At 35.0% G+C, this 16,673-nt stretch overlaps 1 pseudogene; it reads left to right on the plus strand.

Annotated features, from left to right (window-relative positions):
* The first annotated feature begins 2,342 nt into the window (after nucleotides 1-2,342).
* On the plus strand, nucleotides 2,343-2,833 carry LOC104861286 (annotated as a pseudogene).
* Nucleotides 2,834-16,673: the final 13,840 nt, after the last annotated feature.

Raw genomic sequence — 16,673 nt, forward strand, 5'->3', positions numbered from 1 at the left:
ATAAAATGAATATTGACAAACCCCAAGGGCCGATAAAGTACCAACCTTGACCTTGGTAAAGAAATGCATAAGTATAGTATGAACACTTAAACAAACCAAATATTGACCTACTAGCGACCTACAGTAAACAACTACTAAATGGAAACACTTTATATCTACTAATAATAGCATGATATTTAACAAGAAGTGTGTAAAATTATCTATTTATCTAGAGATTCATAAAGTTTAGTAGTTATACTAGTGAACATGGAAGTGGTGAGAAACGAAAGACTAAAAAGAGCAAAACATGAAAAATTGACCCATGGAAGATAAAAAGAAGGAGAGAAAAGTAAGACAGCAGGGTCTTATTAAGAAGTAAAAGGAAGTTAGCAGTGATAAAGAACTGTCTCTGGAAAGAACAAACAAAAAGAAGAAGAAAGAAGATAAATAGCAAAAACCATGACCGAAGATGAAAGAAAAGAAAAAATTGAAAGGGAAAAATAAAAGAAATTAAAAGAAGAAATAAAAAGTCAGATAAAACCCCAAACCCCAAAAATACCCAATGAAGGAAAGATAAAAATAATACAAAATATGAAATCAAAAATTGAGTTAAAGAAAAAAAATCCTGTGTTATTGAATGAGTGGTTTTTTCCATGATCTACAGTAATGGGATCCAGCCAGATGCAATTTTCTATTCCTAACTTTAGGATGTTTGGGTTTTTGAGGCGCTCTCCTTGCGCTTGAGCCCCTCTTTGTTTCCCGCACACTGTGATTACCATTCAAGCTATGGTATGACCTTGCTCCCAGTGGTACATGGGGAATATGATCATCCCTCTGTTCTCTGTTGGATATAGGCCATAAGACAGGTTCAGGTGGGCTTTTGGATTTAAAGTTGATAGTCATGAGGTCAATTGCCCCCTTCTTTTCCCCAGGTGTTTTCTTTGTCCAGAATTGTGTTGGTTGGTCTTTACCTCTGCTGCCCATGTGATGCTCCCTTGGGGTCATAGTGCTGCTCCTCAGTACATGTCTACTCTCTCATATAAGAGTGGGGCCTACATGATTCCATTTATATAAAATGTCTAGAATAGACCAATTCACAATGACAAAAATTAGCTTCATGCTTGCTAGGAGTCTACATTTACTGGTCATGCAACCTTGGATAAATTGCCCAACTGCCAAGAGTCTCTGATCCCTCGCCCATGAGATAATGAGCCTGGCTCATGTTGAAGACCAAGAAGGTGTGCGTGCAACAAGGCATCTCCAGTGCAAAGAAGCAAGTCTCAGGATTGGTTCACTCTGAGATGATCCCACTTCTAGCCTTGTGTCTTTTTTAAGAATCATGTTTTAGGGCTGGAAATTTAGCTCAGTGGTTCTGCCACCTGCCTCGAAAGCACAAGGTCCCTGAGTTCAATCCCCAGTACCAAAAACAAAACACCCCCCCAAAAAAAAAGAATCATGTTTTAAGGTATGAAAAAGACGTTAATTATTTACTGTATTTGGAAAAGAATAAAACAGTACCTGAAATATAGGAAGAGCTGTACGAATCTTAGACCTACACTTCTTATCAGAGCACCTAAAACACTTTCCAGCATTTTTTATGTGTCTGCCTTTTCTTAAAAGTCTAAAACCTTCCTGGGGTCAGGGATGATGCTTGATTCACTCTTTGGCAGTAATAAATGCACAGTACATGTTTGTGGCATGAATAAACTATGTCTAATTAAATAAGTAATCCATACTTCAAACAAACTAGTGCCCTCAAAAAGACATACAAAAACAAATATAATAATGAGCTATATTCATTTGCTCTAAACATTTTGTATCCCTCATTAATCTCTCTCCATCCCTTTCTCCTATTTTTTTCTAGTTCTGAGATAGAACAGAGCCGTGGGCATGCTAGGCAAGTGTTCTTTGACTAAGCTATACCCTCCAACTCTGAAACACCTTTGAAAATCCTTCCATTTAACCTCTTCCATCCTGGCAGGTGAGCTCTGCTAATCACTAAAATTTAGGTAAGGCCTTCATCTTCACTGATTCTTCCCTAATCCATAAAATGGGATACTAACACTCACTACTCAATATTTTATAATGGAACAGTGACAATTAAGGAGTCATTGTCACTAAGGTGCTTCAAGATTAAAAGTGCTACAGAATTGGAAAGGATTTTTTCTGACAGGGTTTGCTTTTCTTATTCTTGGGGATGCTAAATGTCTATAAAGTGGCCCAGCTTCAGTCTTCAGTCTCTACCCTTTGGAAGACGTCACTTGCTGCCCCCGTTGCTACTTCAGCCACCACCTGAAGTTTTCTCACACTCAGAGGTCCCCTGCCACGAGGAGTTCAGAGAGGAAAAGCAGAGCTGAGGAGTCATGCCTTCCTGAGATAGCGACTTCACCTCTACCCTTCAGGCAGGCCAGAAGGAGTGTTTCTACCAGCCCATGCTGCTGAAGGCCTCGCTGGAGATTTGAGTATCAAGTTTTAGATGGAAGAGGATTAGATATTGATTTCCATCTTGCCTCTCCTGAAGGTAAAACCTTAGTTTTTGAACAAAGAAAATCAGATGGAGTTCACACTGGAGAAACTAAAGTTGGTAATTACATGTTCGGCTTCAACAGTATATTTCAGCACCATCTCTGAGAAAGTAATTTACTTTGAATAAACCTAGATAATATGGGAGAGCAGGCACAATAACAAGAAGAATGGAAGAAATATATTACCAGTACAGATATGGTGGAGACGAAACTGGAAGATATCCTGGAATGCATAGACATCAAGTTCAGAGTAAATAAGTGTTCAAACTCTACTTAAAGCATCTGAAGCTCGTGATTGAAATGTACAGCCATTCAAGTTTATATGCTGAAGAGTCTATCTGAAGAAAAAAGGAAAAGTGGAACTTAACACTCAGCTATTTAACAAAATTTTTTTAAAAAGACAGAAAAATGCAATAAATTTTTACCATTAATAGTCAAGACCATTAGGAGTCTTTTCCAAAATGTTTGCAGGCATTCTCAATAAGTGTAAAACAAATGTAATTTTAATGTGAAAGTCTTCAGTTTCTGTGCATGTTGCTTTATTGATCCCATTATGCTTAAATGTATAGCAGGAATATTTTACAAAATGTTAAGTTTAATTGAATTAATCCACATTAATAACTGCATTTTTCTAAGTTTGAAAAAAATTAACAAATATCATTTTTGAATTAAACAAATTAACACTGGGAATAAATGCAATAATACCATAAACCCTACTTTTACTTAGATACTTCTTTGTACTGGTAGCAGTTACAAATTAGTTTTATAAATTTGATATATCAAGTTATAAATCAACTGAGAATTATGTATCTCTTCTAAAGGAATAAATTAACATTTTTGAGATTTTTAAAAACAAAATGTATTTCAGTATAAAATATTAGCAAAAAGTATTAATTTTATATAAGTAGCCTACATTCCCAAAAGCTGACATTTTATTAATTTTTCAAATTGCAAAGGTATACTCTCTCATTAAATTAGGACAAGTTTTCTCTTTGAAATGAAAATATATAATTAAAGATTTTCTGAATTGAGGATATATAAATAAAGCTTGCTCATTTTCCCTAAGGATGCATTCTGTGACAATAGTTAAAATATAGGATTTTAAATTTAAATATTAGATAAAATAAATTATTTTTATATGATCTTTCAACAGTGTTATGGATGCTTTAACATGATTATTGACTTCGATAACACATTATTACCGGCAGTTGTGAAGTAAATTCTACTAAAAGGACCTAGACCCAGTGTAAATAAATCTTTTTTTTTTTTTGAGTTCTCAAAATTATCAGACACAAAAAATTGAAGTAAACTTGAGAATAGCTAATTTAAAATAAAGTTTACTTATGTAGAACTGTAAATAAATATCTGCAATCTGATATGCTCATTATGACATCCCAATCCTAAATTAAATCATAGGAGGAATTTCTAACTAACTGAAAAAAACTGTATTTGACTTTATTTTCTATAATTACTGTTTTGAACTATCTTTTATAACTATTCAGCAACCATTTATGAAATGTAAGCCCCACTATAAGGCTTAGCTTTGGGTGTAAATATAATTTCCATAAAATGACGTTTCTGAACAATTTATTGACACTGAAAGATTAAAAACAGAGACTCAAGTTAAACACTTAAAACATATATAAGCCATATACACGTGAAACTTTGCAACCCTAGTCTACTGCAATCTGTAGACTCTTAAAGGAAAAGTAATTTAACTTCATCATGAGTTAAACAATTTTAAAGTTATACCCATTTGTAATATAATAAGTACATTGTGAGTTAGAAACAATCAAATTAAAAATTTAGAGAGCTCATCTATATATTGATGGAGATCTTAATGAACAATAATGATACCCAGAGAAATGTGATAGCATTTGCAATTTACACTCATACTGGTACAGAGAGAGACATTTGCCTCCTGCTTAAGGCCCTTGGGAGAAAAATGTAAATTTCTATTTTCCTAGATACTTTTTAAAAATGAGATTAATACCATATATGATCAGTTACCTTCGTTGGCCATAAAAATGCTTTGGGTGGCTAGAAGTCCCTGCAACACATGAAAAACAGGGGTCAGTAAGATCATTGCTTATGCAGAGCCCTCCCTTTTGCCCTGTCTGTTAAATTAAGCAAATCTGTAGTACTGTGACTAATACAGCAGGGTACAGATACAAACGACTGCATCTTTTCCATAAAAATGTGATTAAGAATTCTACTTCATATGTCTTTGCTATTCTGTGCTCTGATTCCTTATCTAACACTGAATTTGTTACTTTATCTTTTACTGTAATATGTGGTTTTTGTCACTGACTTTAAAGCTGATTTAGTAGCTTCTTACCATATGAGTAATAATTTCTTTATTTTAAAAACAGAGACTTTAGAAAGATTGAGGACAGTTTTAATTTTTGAGGACACAAAGTGAAAAGAGTGCGATTAAGTAGCATGCTATCTGTATTTAACCAAAGCAGTAAAATGAGCAAACAAGGACAAAAGTCTTTAATATTTTAAAGGTATATTATCTACTTCATATTTTGTGGGTCATGCTAAAATGAAGGAAGCTATTCATCACTTAAGAGCTGGTTTGTTGTGGGTTTCAAATTTCTAATTAATTTAAAATACTACAATATTGAACTAAGGCCTAGAGTTCTGATTTGCATTTGTATTATTAATGATGTGCAGTTCTCTCATATGAATGTGAACATATAGAAAATAGTGTTTGAAAATAGCATTGAAATAAGTTACAAAAATAACTACACTTATCACTAGTTTTTAGTTACAGAGAATTTCCTAGTCAGTAAGTTTATCCATTATCGATGCTTTGCAAAAATAACTGGAATGTTTAGAAAGTATAACAATTACTGTTACAATACTGGTCTCCATTGAATCACATCCCTGGGCCCATTACCCTCAGGTAGTTAGTCCCCTAACACACTGACTTTAAGCATGGCCTCCTAAGCTGACTCTGTGATTTGCTTTGGCTAATGGGACATAAGCAAATTCAAACATGTCATAAGCAGAGGCTTGGAAAATATGCATCAGAGCTTGTTTTCCCTTGTTGTTGGTAAAGCTTAGAAACACATAAATAAGTTCAGGTCAGATTATTGTAATGTGAATGATTCCAGCCCCCTTTACCTCTATCACCTCAGCTAATAGCCAAGGCAACCATTACCAGGCACAAAAATAAGCATAGACACAGAGGCAACATCAAGTAAAGCAGAAACATACAAACCAGCTAAACTCAGCACAAACTGCTAACTCACAAAATAGTAAGAGCATCAAAGATTGTTTTAAGATATTACAATTTGGAGTAGTTCGTTATGAAGGGATAAGTAACTGAGGCAGGTACATAAATAGAATTCTACCTTATCTTATTTTATTTCTAGATGCTGGAGATTGAACCCAGAGCCCTGAGCATCTAAACATGCCTTTGATCCCTGAGATACACCATCATATCAAATAGAATCCCATTTAAATAAGCCTAAATAGCTAATAAAATGTGTGAATTATCATATCTAAGCTACTTTAAAATGTACTTGTAAAATGATATGACCTGTTTCAAGGTACTTAAGGCAATTTAAACTAAATAATATCAGCAATACGATTTTTAAAAGCCATTCCCAAATTATTAATATTACTTAATCCTATAGAAGTATACAAATACAATTTCTATACATAAATGTGATTTCAAGGGGCTACATCTTTATTAGGTTAGTGGCTATTTCTAGGGAACAAACTCATAAAACCACCTCTTCTATACAATTTTCATTTTTTTCTTGAATCTGATTTTTGAATAATTAATAATTTTGCAAGGTTAAAAACTAAATTATTGTAAGATGTCATCCAGTTAGAATGTCCTTCCATTTCTTCCCTTATCACCTAGCACCCCCATCCCACAAAACCATTATTAGTCATTTCTTATACACAAGTGAGATCAAAGAAAGAGGTGACTGCTACTGCCAAATGCCATCCAAAAGAAAGGCAGGCTTGTAAAAACATTACAGCGTGTCCTCATCCCCCCTCTTCATTGGAGCTAGTACCATGAAATTTCTGGCTGTTCCCCAAAGTCAAAATGACCATGAAAGGTAGAGGTAAATGTACATGTTTTGAATCAATTCAGGACATTGAGGCAGCCATAGAAATGCAACTATAGACACTTAATAAATAAAACTTTCAGAACTGCTTCCAAAAATGGCTAGAATAATGGGAAGTGTTTCAAAGTGAAGGGAAGTATTTTAAGAGGAATCAATGGCAATGTCTTTTCCTGTAATAATTTTTAAAAATTTAAATATTTACCATAATTTTTAATTAAACAGTATATTCTCCCAAAGTTTCTTTATTGGCAGTGAAAGCAGCAAAATCCATTTTGTATGGTTTTTAAATGGGGAAAAGGGGGACATTATAATGGCATCTGTCATAACAGAACAATCTGTGGGGCTGGGGGTATAGTTTGGTGGTACAGAACTTGGCTAACATGAGCAAGTTCATACAAGCGCCATCCACAGGGCCACCAAATGATGAAAACAAAACCACACAATTTCCACATTGTAAATTAGCTATTAGGGTTTTTTAAACAAAGTTAATTGAAGAGGTATCCCTTGAGTCTCTTCTCAAGAACAGTTTTAGGTGCTGCCTATATATGTATGAATCCCATGTAACAGTGATGGAGAACCTTTTAGAGCTTTCAAAGATACCAATAGCCCACTGTGGAACACGTGCTACAGGTTCACTGCCACTGCCATATAATATCAACATACCAGAGTAAAACAGAAATTAGGGTATTTTTTTGAAAATTGGGTTTTAATGAATGACATTAATTTCACAGTAAAGCAATAATTTTCTAAGTATTATCTTATAATCAGAAAATATAAATATTCTACAGAAGGAATGTGAACATTTAGTAAACAATGGATTAAAACATAAAGACCTAGAAAGAGCAAACAAGATGTAAAAGAAAGGAAAAATACAAGAAATTTGAGAAAACAGCTTTAGGAATGTCCACAGTCATTAGTTTTTAGCCAACAGGAAGATGTCTAACAAAAACTAAGACTTAAATGCCTTTGGGGAAAAGGAAGTTTCACTATTCAGCAGCTTAGTCACTAAAATAGTATCTGGCCTAAATTCATAGTAGAATACATTTTAAGTTGCCTCATATTGACCCATTTCTCAGGCTTCTAAATATATAGTTGATGTGCTGAACACAAAAACATTTTTAATGGGCCAATAGGACTTCTAATATTAATCTGTATTGGTCTAACTAAATAATGTATGTCCTTGGAAAAATTGCAATCCAGAACAACCTCACAAATGTGTACTGCATACAACACTAGAAGGTAGGCTTGTTCAATCATAAGATCACCAATTACATTTGTGTATTTCCCCCACATCCAGTATGTGAAAGAGCTTTCACAACTAAAATCAGTTGAAATATGTCCACAATATCTTTTAATATCCTTCAGAGTTCAGCATTTCATTATCAAGTCAATACTTTTCCACAAATATCTTTATGATCATAGTCAAGTTTTGATACCAAAAGCAACTGGGTCTTGAAAGTAGATGTTTGTAAAATGCAGTTCATACAAAGTTTCTCGGCTCTGCCATTTTTTATTATCCTTGTAATAGTATCAAGAGGGAGAGAAGATAAAAATATTAATTAAGTAGATTAAAAGAAAGTACAACATATGCAAGTGATGTCCTTCACTGGAGTAGAATTCAAGTAAACTCCAGATTAGGCAATTATATTAGGATTCTCCAGAGAACAGAATAGAAAAATCGATTCAAAACGAAGAAAAACTGGATTTAGACCACAGTCTCTTGGCCCACTACTTTTGGGCCTGTGTGAAGCAATAAGTCATAGTGGCAGTTCATGGTAGTGGAAATCATTCACCCCATGGATACTGGGAAGCAAAAGAGAAAGCCAAGAGGCTGAGGTTCCAAGGACATGCCCCAGTGACTTAACTTCCCCCTACTAAGTCCCAAGTCTTAAAGATTCCATCATGTCCGAATAACACAATGGAGTAGGAACCAAGCCTTTAACACATGGGCCTTTGAGGGACACTTGTCCAAATCACTGTCAATCTATCTATGTATCTATCTATATATCTATATCTATATCTATATAATTTTCTGTGAAGGTTAATATCATTGGCATTTTTATAAAAATGATTGAATCTTTAGATTACTTTGGGTAATGTGAATATTTTAGCAGCATTCATTCTTCTAACTTATGAACATATGATGTCTTTACATTTATTTGTATGCCTTGTTAATTTCTTTCATCAGTGTTCTATAGTTTTCATCTTCATAGTTAAATTTATTCCCAAAGATTGCTAATTCATTTTTCTTGTAAAAAAGTGTTACAGATTTTTGTATGCTGATTTTATAGCATACAACTTTTTGAATTTGTCAGTTCTAACATTTTTTGGTGGAATCTTTAGGTTTTTCTATATATAAGATCAGGTTATCTGAAAATAGGAATATTTTTACTTCCTTATTTACCACCTGAGTGTGCCTTATTTCTTTCTCTTACATAATTTCTCTGGTTAAGAATGTCAGTACTATATTGAATCAGAGTGGTAAAGTGAGCATCCTTTACTCCAGAGTTTAGAGGAAAAATACTACAAAGCTATAGTAACCAAACAGCATAACACTGGCATAGAAATGGACAGATGCACTAACCAAATAGAATAAAGATCCTAGAACTAAATACGCCTATTTATAGCCAACTTATGCTTGACAAAGACACCAAGAACATATATTGGAGAAAGGCAATTTTCACTGGTATTTGGAAAACTGGATGCCCATATACAAAACAATGAAACTAGACCCCTATAACTTATCAGTTACAAAAATAACTCAAAATGATTTGGCTTCAATGTAAGACCGAAAATTGAAACTACTACAGGAAAGCATACAGTAAAAATTTCAAGAAATTTGTCTAGGCAATGATATTTTGGATATGACCTCAAAAGTACAGGCAACAAAAACAAGCTTAACAAATGAGATTTAACTAAAAGGCTTCTGCACAGAAAACAATCAACAAAGTTAAGAGACAACCTACAGAATAGGCGAAAAAATCTGCAAACACTTCATCCAATAAAGGATTAATACCTAGGTGATATAAGAAACTCAACTCATTAGAAAAAGAATTAATACAATTTAAAATACAGAGAATTATCAGAATAGACATTTCTCAAAAGGCGACATACAAGTGAGCAACAATATAAGAAAAAATACCATCACAGAACTGCAAATAAAATCTGAAATAAGATATTACCTCACTCTATCCAGAATAACTACAAGATGAGTTTGAAAAATATAGTAAATGTTTATATTTTTAAAAATTGTTACACTACATTACCATTCATCTCCCTCATAATATGCCCACACTTCCAACACACTTATCTCATCATTATTGCCACTTTCTGAAACAGTTCTGGAGGTGCTCTTTTGTGAATATCTACTTTTGCTGTTGTGACTGACTCAAAGACCTGTATCAGTTCAAAATGTCTACCTGTTATGGTCATTTTGACTTTAGGGATGAGACATAAGTCATACATTTCTAGTATTGCAGAAGGAATTGGCAAGTGACACGCACATAGAGATGAGCTGAATGAAAGAAAAAAAGTTTATTTTGCCAGCAAAGGTCGAATTGTGCTAAAACAGGGAGTGCCAGTGAGCAACTCCCCATTGGGTTGCAGCTTCTTCTTTTATAGGTTTTACAGCTATGATCTCATTTAAATGGTTACATTTCATTTCCTCAGTTCACATTACCCATATACAAATTACAGTAACAATACAGTTAACTTTAACCCAGATGTAACAATTCCTTGTAGTTAGGGAGTTTACCTTAAGATTCCTCTCACTATCTATTCTAGTGCACAAGAAGGGGGTGTTCAAGGTTAGGGATGAAACCAAATGTCCTGTTTCATGGTCAATGACTCCAGTGTCTGTTAATTTTGAACTAAGCAAAGCAGATTGTGTTAGACACAGCAGAAGTTATCCTCCATTTTCCTAACATTTTGTAGGTTTTTAGATTATTTACAAAAGTTCTCTGTAGCACTAGATTTGGTAACTAGAGTGGATGAAGACACACTGTAATGTTTTTACCAGCCTACTTTCCTGTTGGATGGCACTAGGCAACAATATTCACTGCATTTTTTTATCACACCAAGGGCACCAAGACAGGAAATCCCATGCCTACCTTGCTTTTCGTCCTGACAGCCTCAATTCTAAGAAACTGATTCCTAATGCTGTTTTTATTTCTATTATTTGATATTAGATAGAAGTGCTGATCTGAACCAGCTTTGTGTTAGACTTTAACCTTCAAAACTCAGCATTTCTAAAGCAAAGCCCTCTCTTTCCTATCCCCAACATTTTGATCTGCCTGTCCCTACTACTCAGTCAGACCCAAGCTGTCCTGAACGCAGTTACCATTTCTTCCCTGCACAGCATTTCTGTTCACTTCCCACTAATTACCCACTAACACCCTTTTTAGGTGATCCGGGACTACTTCATGGCTCATCCCAGGCCTTTTAAAAACAGTTTGAGACAAATTAATACATCTTGAAATTAGTTTAATGAATAAATATGAGAATTTCAATCGAATGAAATACAATGGCAAAGAAAATATCAGCTTTCTTTGCACATAGTCGAGTTTGTCTTGCAAAATTTTCTTGATTCAAATGTTTGTAAGTATTGGATTATAATATAAAATATAGACTTGTTTGATCACAAGAATATCTCTCTCTTGCTTTCTCTCTCTCCCTCTTCCTCTCCCCTCTCCTCTCTCTCCCATGTGAAATTGGTAAGAGGTAGGATATATATATTGTTTTGGGCAACATTAAAAATTGCTTGAAATCTTGTTTTGGGCAATAGTCAAAAATACTTGAAATCTAGCAATTTACCTTAATTGTTTGCTGTTACTGAATGCTGCCTTATTGTGCTGGGCCTTATAGGTTAGGGATCAGACAAACTTTCTTCCTTTAAGGAGCTTAGAATTCAAGCCCTTACATTACAATTCAGATGGCAGAAAGTCAGCAATAAGTGTTATAAGTGAGTCAAAAATGACATTTACAAAGAAATGATAACCCAGCCTCTAAGTAATAAAATGCCATTTGTCATGTTTGTTGAGTGCACTTTGCCAGGCAACATGCTAAATGCTTTACAGGAAGTATCTCATTCAAGTTTCATAAGAACTCTATGACATACACCTTATTTTCCACCCCTCCCCCGCACCGTGTTATAAAAGAAAACCGGGAGTATAAAGACATTAAGTGATACATCTTGATTCTCACATTATTTAAATGACAGAGCCAGGCTTCAACTGCTGTGTCTTTGGATTCCAATACCCATACTCTTTACATCCCTAATTCTACCATCTCTGTGTTTGACAACTGCCCCTGCTCTACTGTTCTAATAATATTTCTATTGTTATTACTTCTAGGCATACCTACTTCTAATAATACCAAGAAAATATTCACAGTAGGCTCTTCCTGTTGCCAATGGGATATATTTAAGCACTTTAGCCATAGAAAACTCTCAAAAATGGTTCCCTCACCACTTTCTAGTTACTAAATCAATTGATCCTCCATGAAAAAAGAACCAACAATGCAACAACAAAGACAAAATGAGGGAAAGAATAGTTACATGGTATGTCCTTAGTTGCCTCACAGAATTGACCCCCTTATTCTTTATGTATTTGGGCCCATAAACACAAGCAGGCAGACATTAATATTTTTTTCAAAGGCAATCAACCAATTCCTGCTTGAATTTTCTTTTGCCTCCAGGGAGGTCACTGTACACATAAATGGTGTTTAAGCTATTAAGTGTTAATATGCTTAGCTCATTAAATCTTCTTAGGAATAATTTGCAACAAGGGAGGATATTAACATCCACATGTCTATCTGTATGTCTGCCAGGGGCATATGTAGTGTCAAAAGAAACATTGCATAAGTCTTAACCACAGCACAGCCTAGGTGTAAATGCTGCTAAATGGGGCATCTTTAGCCAGGGAAAGATGGCTGTTATGGCTTGTGTTTAGATGTCCCCCCAAAAGCCTCATGTTTTTTTCAGAGGTGGCTGAATCTAGAGAGTGTGATTGATTTGTGGTGGGGCTAGGGCACTAGGATTAAGAGCATGAGTGCTACCTGGCCTAAGTAGTTTGAATAGGATAAAAAGGGAAGAAAGACCGTGTTAAATTCTCTTGTTGCTTTTGTTACCTTCTCGCTGCCTTGAACTGTTTCACTTCTGCAGGCCCTGCCTGGCATGTTACCCCGCCTCAGAGCCAGCCAATTATGGACTGAAACTTCTATGAACTGTAAGCTTGATAAACCTTTCCCCCTTTAACTCTGGGTATTGGGCATTTTGTCTCAGCAATGAGAAATGTAACTAAGTAATTGTTTAGTGCACTTATGTTTCTAACATAAAAGAAAATCACCAAGTGCTACTTTTACTTTCAGGTACCTATTTCCATTTTGAATTTGTTGCACATAAGCATTTCAAGGAAATGTGCTATTTGGAAAATTTTAATATATTTAAGGGTGAATTAAAAATAAAAAATCAGTGTTGTCATCTCAAAATTTTGCAAGAAGGAAAAGCTTCAAAATCAGTTGTAACATCATTGTGTTAATGAGCTTTCCATTACTATAACAAAAACCCAAGATGATCAACTTAAAAAGAGAACAGATTAATTCTGGCTCAGCTTTGGAAGTTTTAGTCCATGATGGACTGGCTTATTGCTTTTGAACCTGTAGTGGAGAAAGAAGCACATTGCCCTGGGAGTGTGTGGAAGAACAACATCACTCACCCCATAGCCAAGAAACACAACAGAGAAAGGAAGGGACCGGGTTCCCCTAATTTTCTTTGGAAACATAACCCAGTGGGTACCCACTTCCTAAAAGTGCTACCACCTTTAAAAAGAGCCCAGCCAGGGATCAAACCTTTAAAACATTGGCCTTTGGGGGACATTTAGGAACCAAACTATAGCAGATGTACAAGATAAATATTCTTTAATCCTATAATTAATAGAGAATATAACGAGTACAATAGAGAAGAAAATGTTAAATAAAATTGAGGCACCCTAAATAATAGCTTGCTTCTGTACTAGCCTCAGTCAACAGTGAGTATTTTTCAGTTTCACAAATGTGTACATCAGTGTCCACAGGAGCAATCTAACAGTTGATAGTATTAAAAATCATATTTCCATTATTGAATACAAAACTCTTTTAAAAATATACTAAAATATTGTTCAACAATGAAAATGTTAACAGTAACTTTTAAAATGAGGTCTCAGGCTCGTTCCTGTGTCTTACAAGTTTGATCTGAATATAAATGTTACCCTAGACCTTTCAGTGTTTTTTATTTGTCAATTCTTCAGTACTATATATTACTTTACAACGTGTATTGCATAGCTATGCTAATAACTGAACTTTCTTTAGATGATATTATATTGTATGTAATCTTGATTTGCTTTTTTCACTCAACATTGTGATCTAGTTTCTTTGCTACAGCATAATATTTTGCATGCATGTGCTTCAATTTACTTGCCTATTTTCCATCAATAAATATTGAGGTTGTACTACATCTGGGTCAGGGTTGTTTTTCAGCTATTATTAATAAAACTGCTCTAAATATTCTTGTATATGACTCCTTAGGTATAGGTATAAGAGTTTCTAGGGTTTATTCTTACGAGGTGAACTGCTGGGTCATAGGAGATGTGTATCTTTACTGAACTATGCCAAAGAGTTTTGCAAAGTGGTAAGACTAATTTACACTCTAACCACAGTATCCAAATCTGTCCTTTCCCTGTAACCTCACAGCAATCTGTGACAGCACTAAGGTTTATAAAAGGAAAGAACATGAGATTATAAAAGAAAATTATTATGAATGCCAGAAAACTCGCTCTTTGATCTTCTAACATGCTGTGGGAATTTAGATACATTGCTTAATCTTTCTGGGGTTTCACTTTATTCACCAGTCAAATAAAGTACTCGGATGAGGGAAACTTTTTGAACTTTTTTAAGCTCTAAAATTCTTTTTTCTAGTTTATAGTCAAGAAAGCTGAAACACAGTATGATGATTTGCTCTGCCCAAACTTACATATTACATAAGGCTCCAGTTCCTCATATGTAGAAGGAAGCTAGACAAATAGTCTAGGCTAGATTAGACGGTAATTCTAATAGACTAGACTATATGATCTTCGATATCATTTCCTATTTTATGGTTCAGGGCTCGTAGTTTATGCTTTGAGGTCCAAGGTTATTTACCATGCATTAATTGATGCATTATACAAATATTACTTAAGTACAAGTATTAAGTACATACTATGTGCAAGGTAGGCATAGATACCAGGAAGATAATGGGGCATATCTCCTGTCTTTCAGGAGCTGACAGTATAACAGAGGGGCTATGTAGGTCATTAGTAGAGCATTCAGCTAGCATGAGGCCCTGGGTTAGATCCTCACCACTGCAAAGAAAAACAGATATATATATATATCTATATATATATATATAATATATCTATCTGATGTATAATGCATACACATAATATATCTATCTGATACAATGCACATATATGATATATCTATCTGATATACGATGCATATATAATATTTGTCACTATGTACCATGCATGCATGACAGGAGATAGGTCACTAAACTGGGACCTGTCACACTGTAGTGAACCAAGTGCTGTGATGCAGATGTACACACATTATAATGGCAGTGTTGAGTGAGGGAACCTGGGACACTTATTGAAGAAAATGATTTAGAAAATCTTATTGTCCTCTGTTTCCTTTCCTGTATTCTTAAATTTAAAGAAAATTTTATTATGTTTTTCCTAATAGCATGAGAATGATTTACAAGAAAAAATGAGATGCTATAAAATTTTAAAATTTCTTTTGGTCTTTCACCCTTCATAGTGATATTGATAGTTATGACAGAACAGTGCCAACACTTACAGAGTACTACGCCAAGCACTTAGACATGACCTCACTAAACACAAGCATCCTATTACACAATTCATTTTATTTCTAGTTTACACTGAGGAAACACTGGATTAAACAGGTTGAGTAACTTGCCCAAGTTCACACAGTAAATTCCAGAGCTGGGCTTCAAACCAATATCTGTCTGACACCAAAAACTATATACTTAACAATAATACTGTACAGCCTCCTTTTTCACACCCTTTGATTTATTTTAACTCCACCAACTACTACTCCCTGAAGACATCTCCTTCTGCTCATGTCTTTCCTTTGCTAGGATTGCCCTTTTCCCCATTTCTGCCTAGCCAAATCCTATTTGTCATTCAAATGCTATCAACTCCTCAAAGTCTTCTTTAATCTGCTTTTAGTCCTCCCTTCTACAACTCCCTATAATGCTCTTTCCTATATTTCACCTACTTCCTCTTCCTGTCTCGACTTCTTCCCTTTCCTACCTCCTACATTGATGACAGCAGGAGTTTACTATATTCACCTATGCTCAGTGACTAGTGGCTTTGCTCCTGCTCCTACACATTGGACCTGGTATTGAGTAATTTCTCTGTGACATAGCTACTGGAATAGAGGAAAATGATTTGGCCCTCTGACTCTAAGAAAAACTGTAGATCCTGAACACATCCCTTGTGTGATCTAGGCAAAAAGCTAATCGTTCACGCCTCTTTCCAGAGCTGCCTGTTGCTTTTAAATTTCTTTTCACTTCAAGGTTGTCCTTGACATTCCTTTGAAGAGGATTTCCTCTTGCTAAAGTTATTCATAATGTGGTGTGATACCTGCTTTGTGATCTGCTCTGGGTTCTGCAAAGATAGCCATGGTGGCTAAATACATTTTCTTTATTCCAAAGGCTATAAGGAGGTAGTTGCAATTGAGATGCAATGTTCTGGATCTGAGATTATGAAATTTAGTTCCATGGAACTGTTTCCCAGTTTCACAAATCATCCCTAGGGGTCCTTGAAAGAAAGTGCAGACATGTTTATCTAACCCATTTGGTTAAGGGTGAGAACAAGGGATCGTCTGTACATATGCCAACTGGAACACAGCCTGGGACTGGATGTCATGAACTCTCTGGGTGTGTGCCCTTTGCAGAAAGACAACTTGCTGATGTATTTCTGATATATCACACACTTACTATGAGGACATGGGAAAATGTGTGAATATCCAGACTCACTTTGCCCCA

This window comes from Fukomys damarensis, unplaced genomic scaffold (assembly GCF_012274545.1).
Source record: "Fukomys damarensis isolate Sample0158 unplaced genomic scaffold, DMR_v1.0_HiC HiC_scaffold_39, whole genome shotgun sequence".
In the NCBI taxonomy this organism is placed as follows: domain Eukaryota; kingdom Metazoa; phylum Chordata; class Mammalia; order Rodentia; family Bathyergidae; genus Fukomys; species Fukomys damarensis.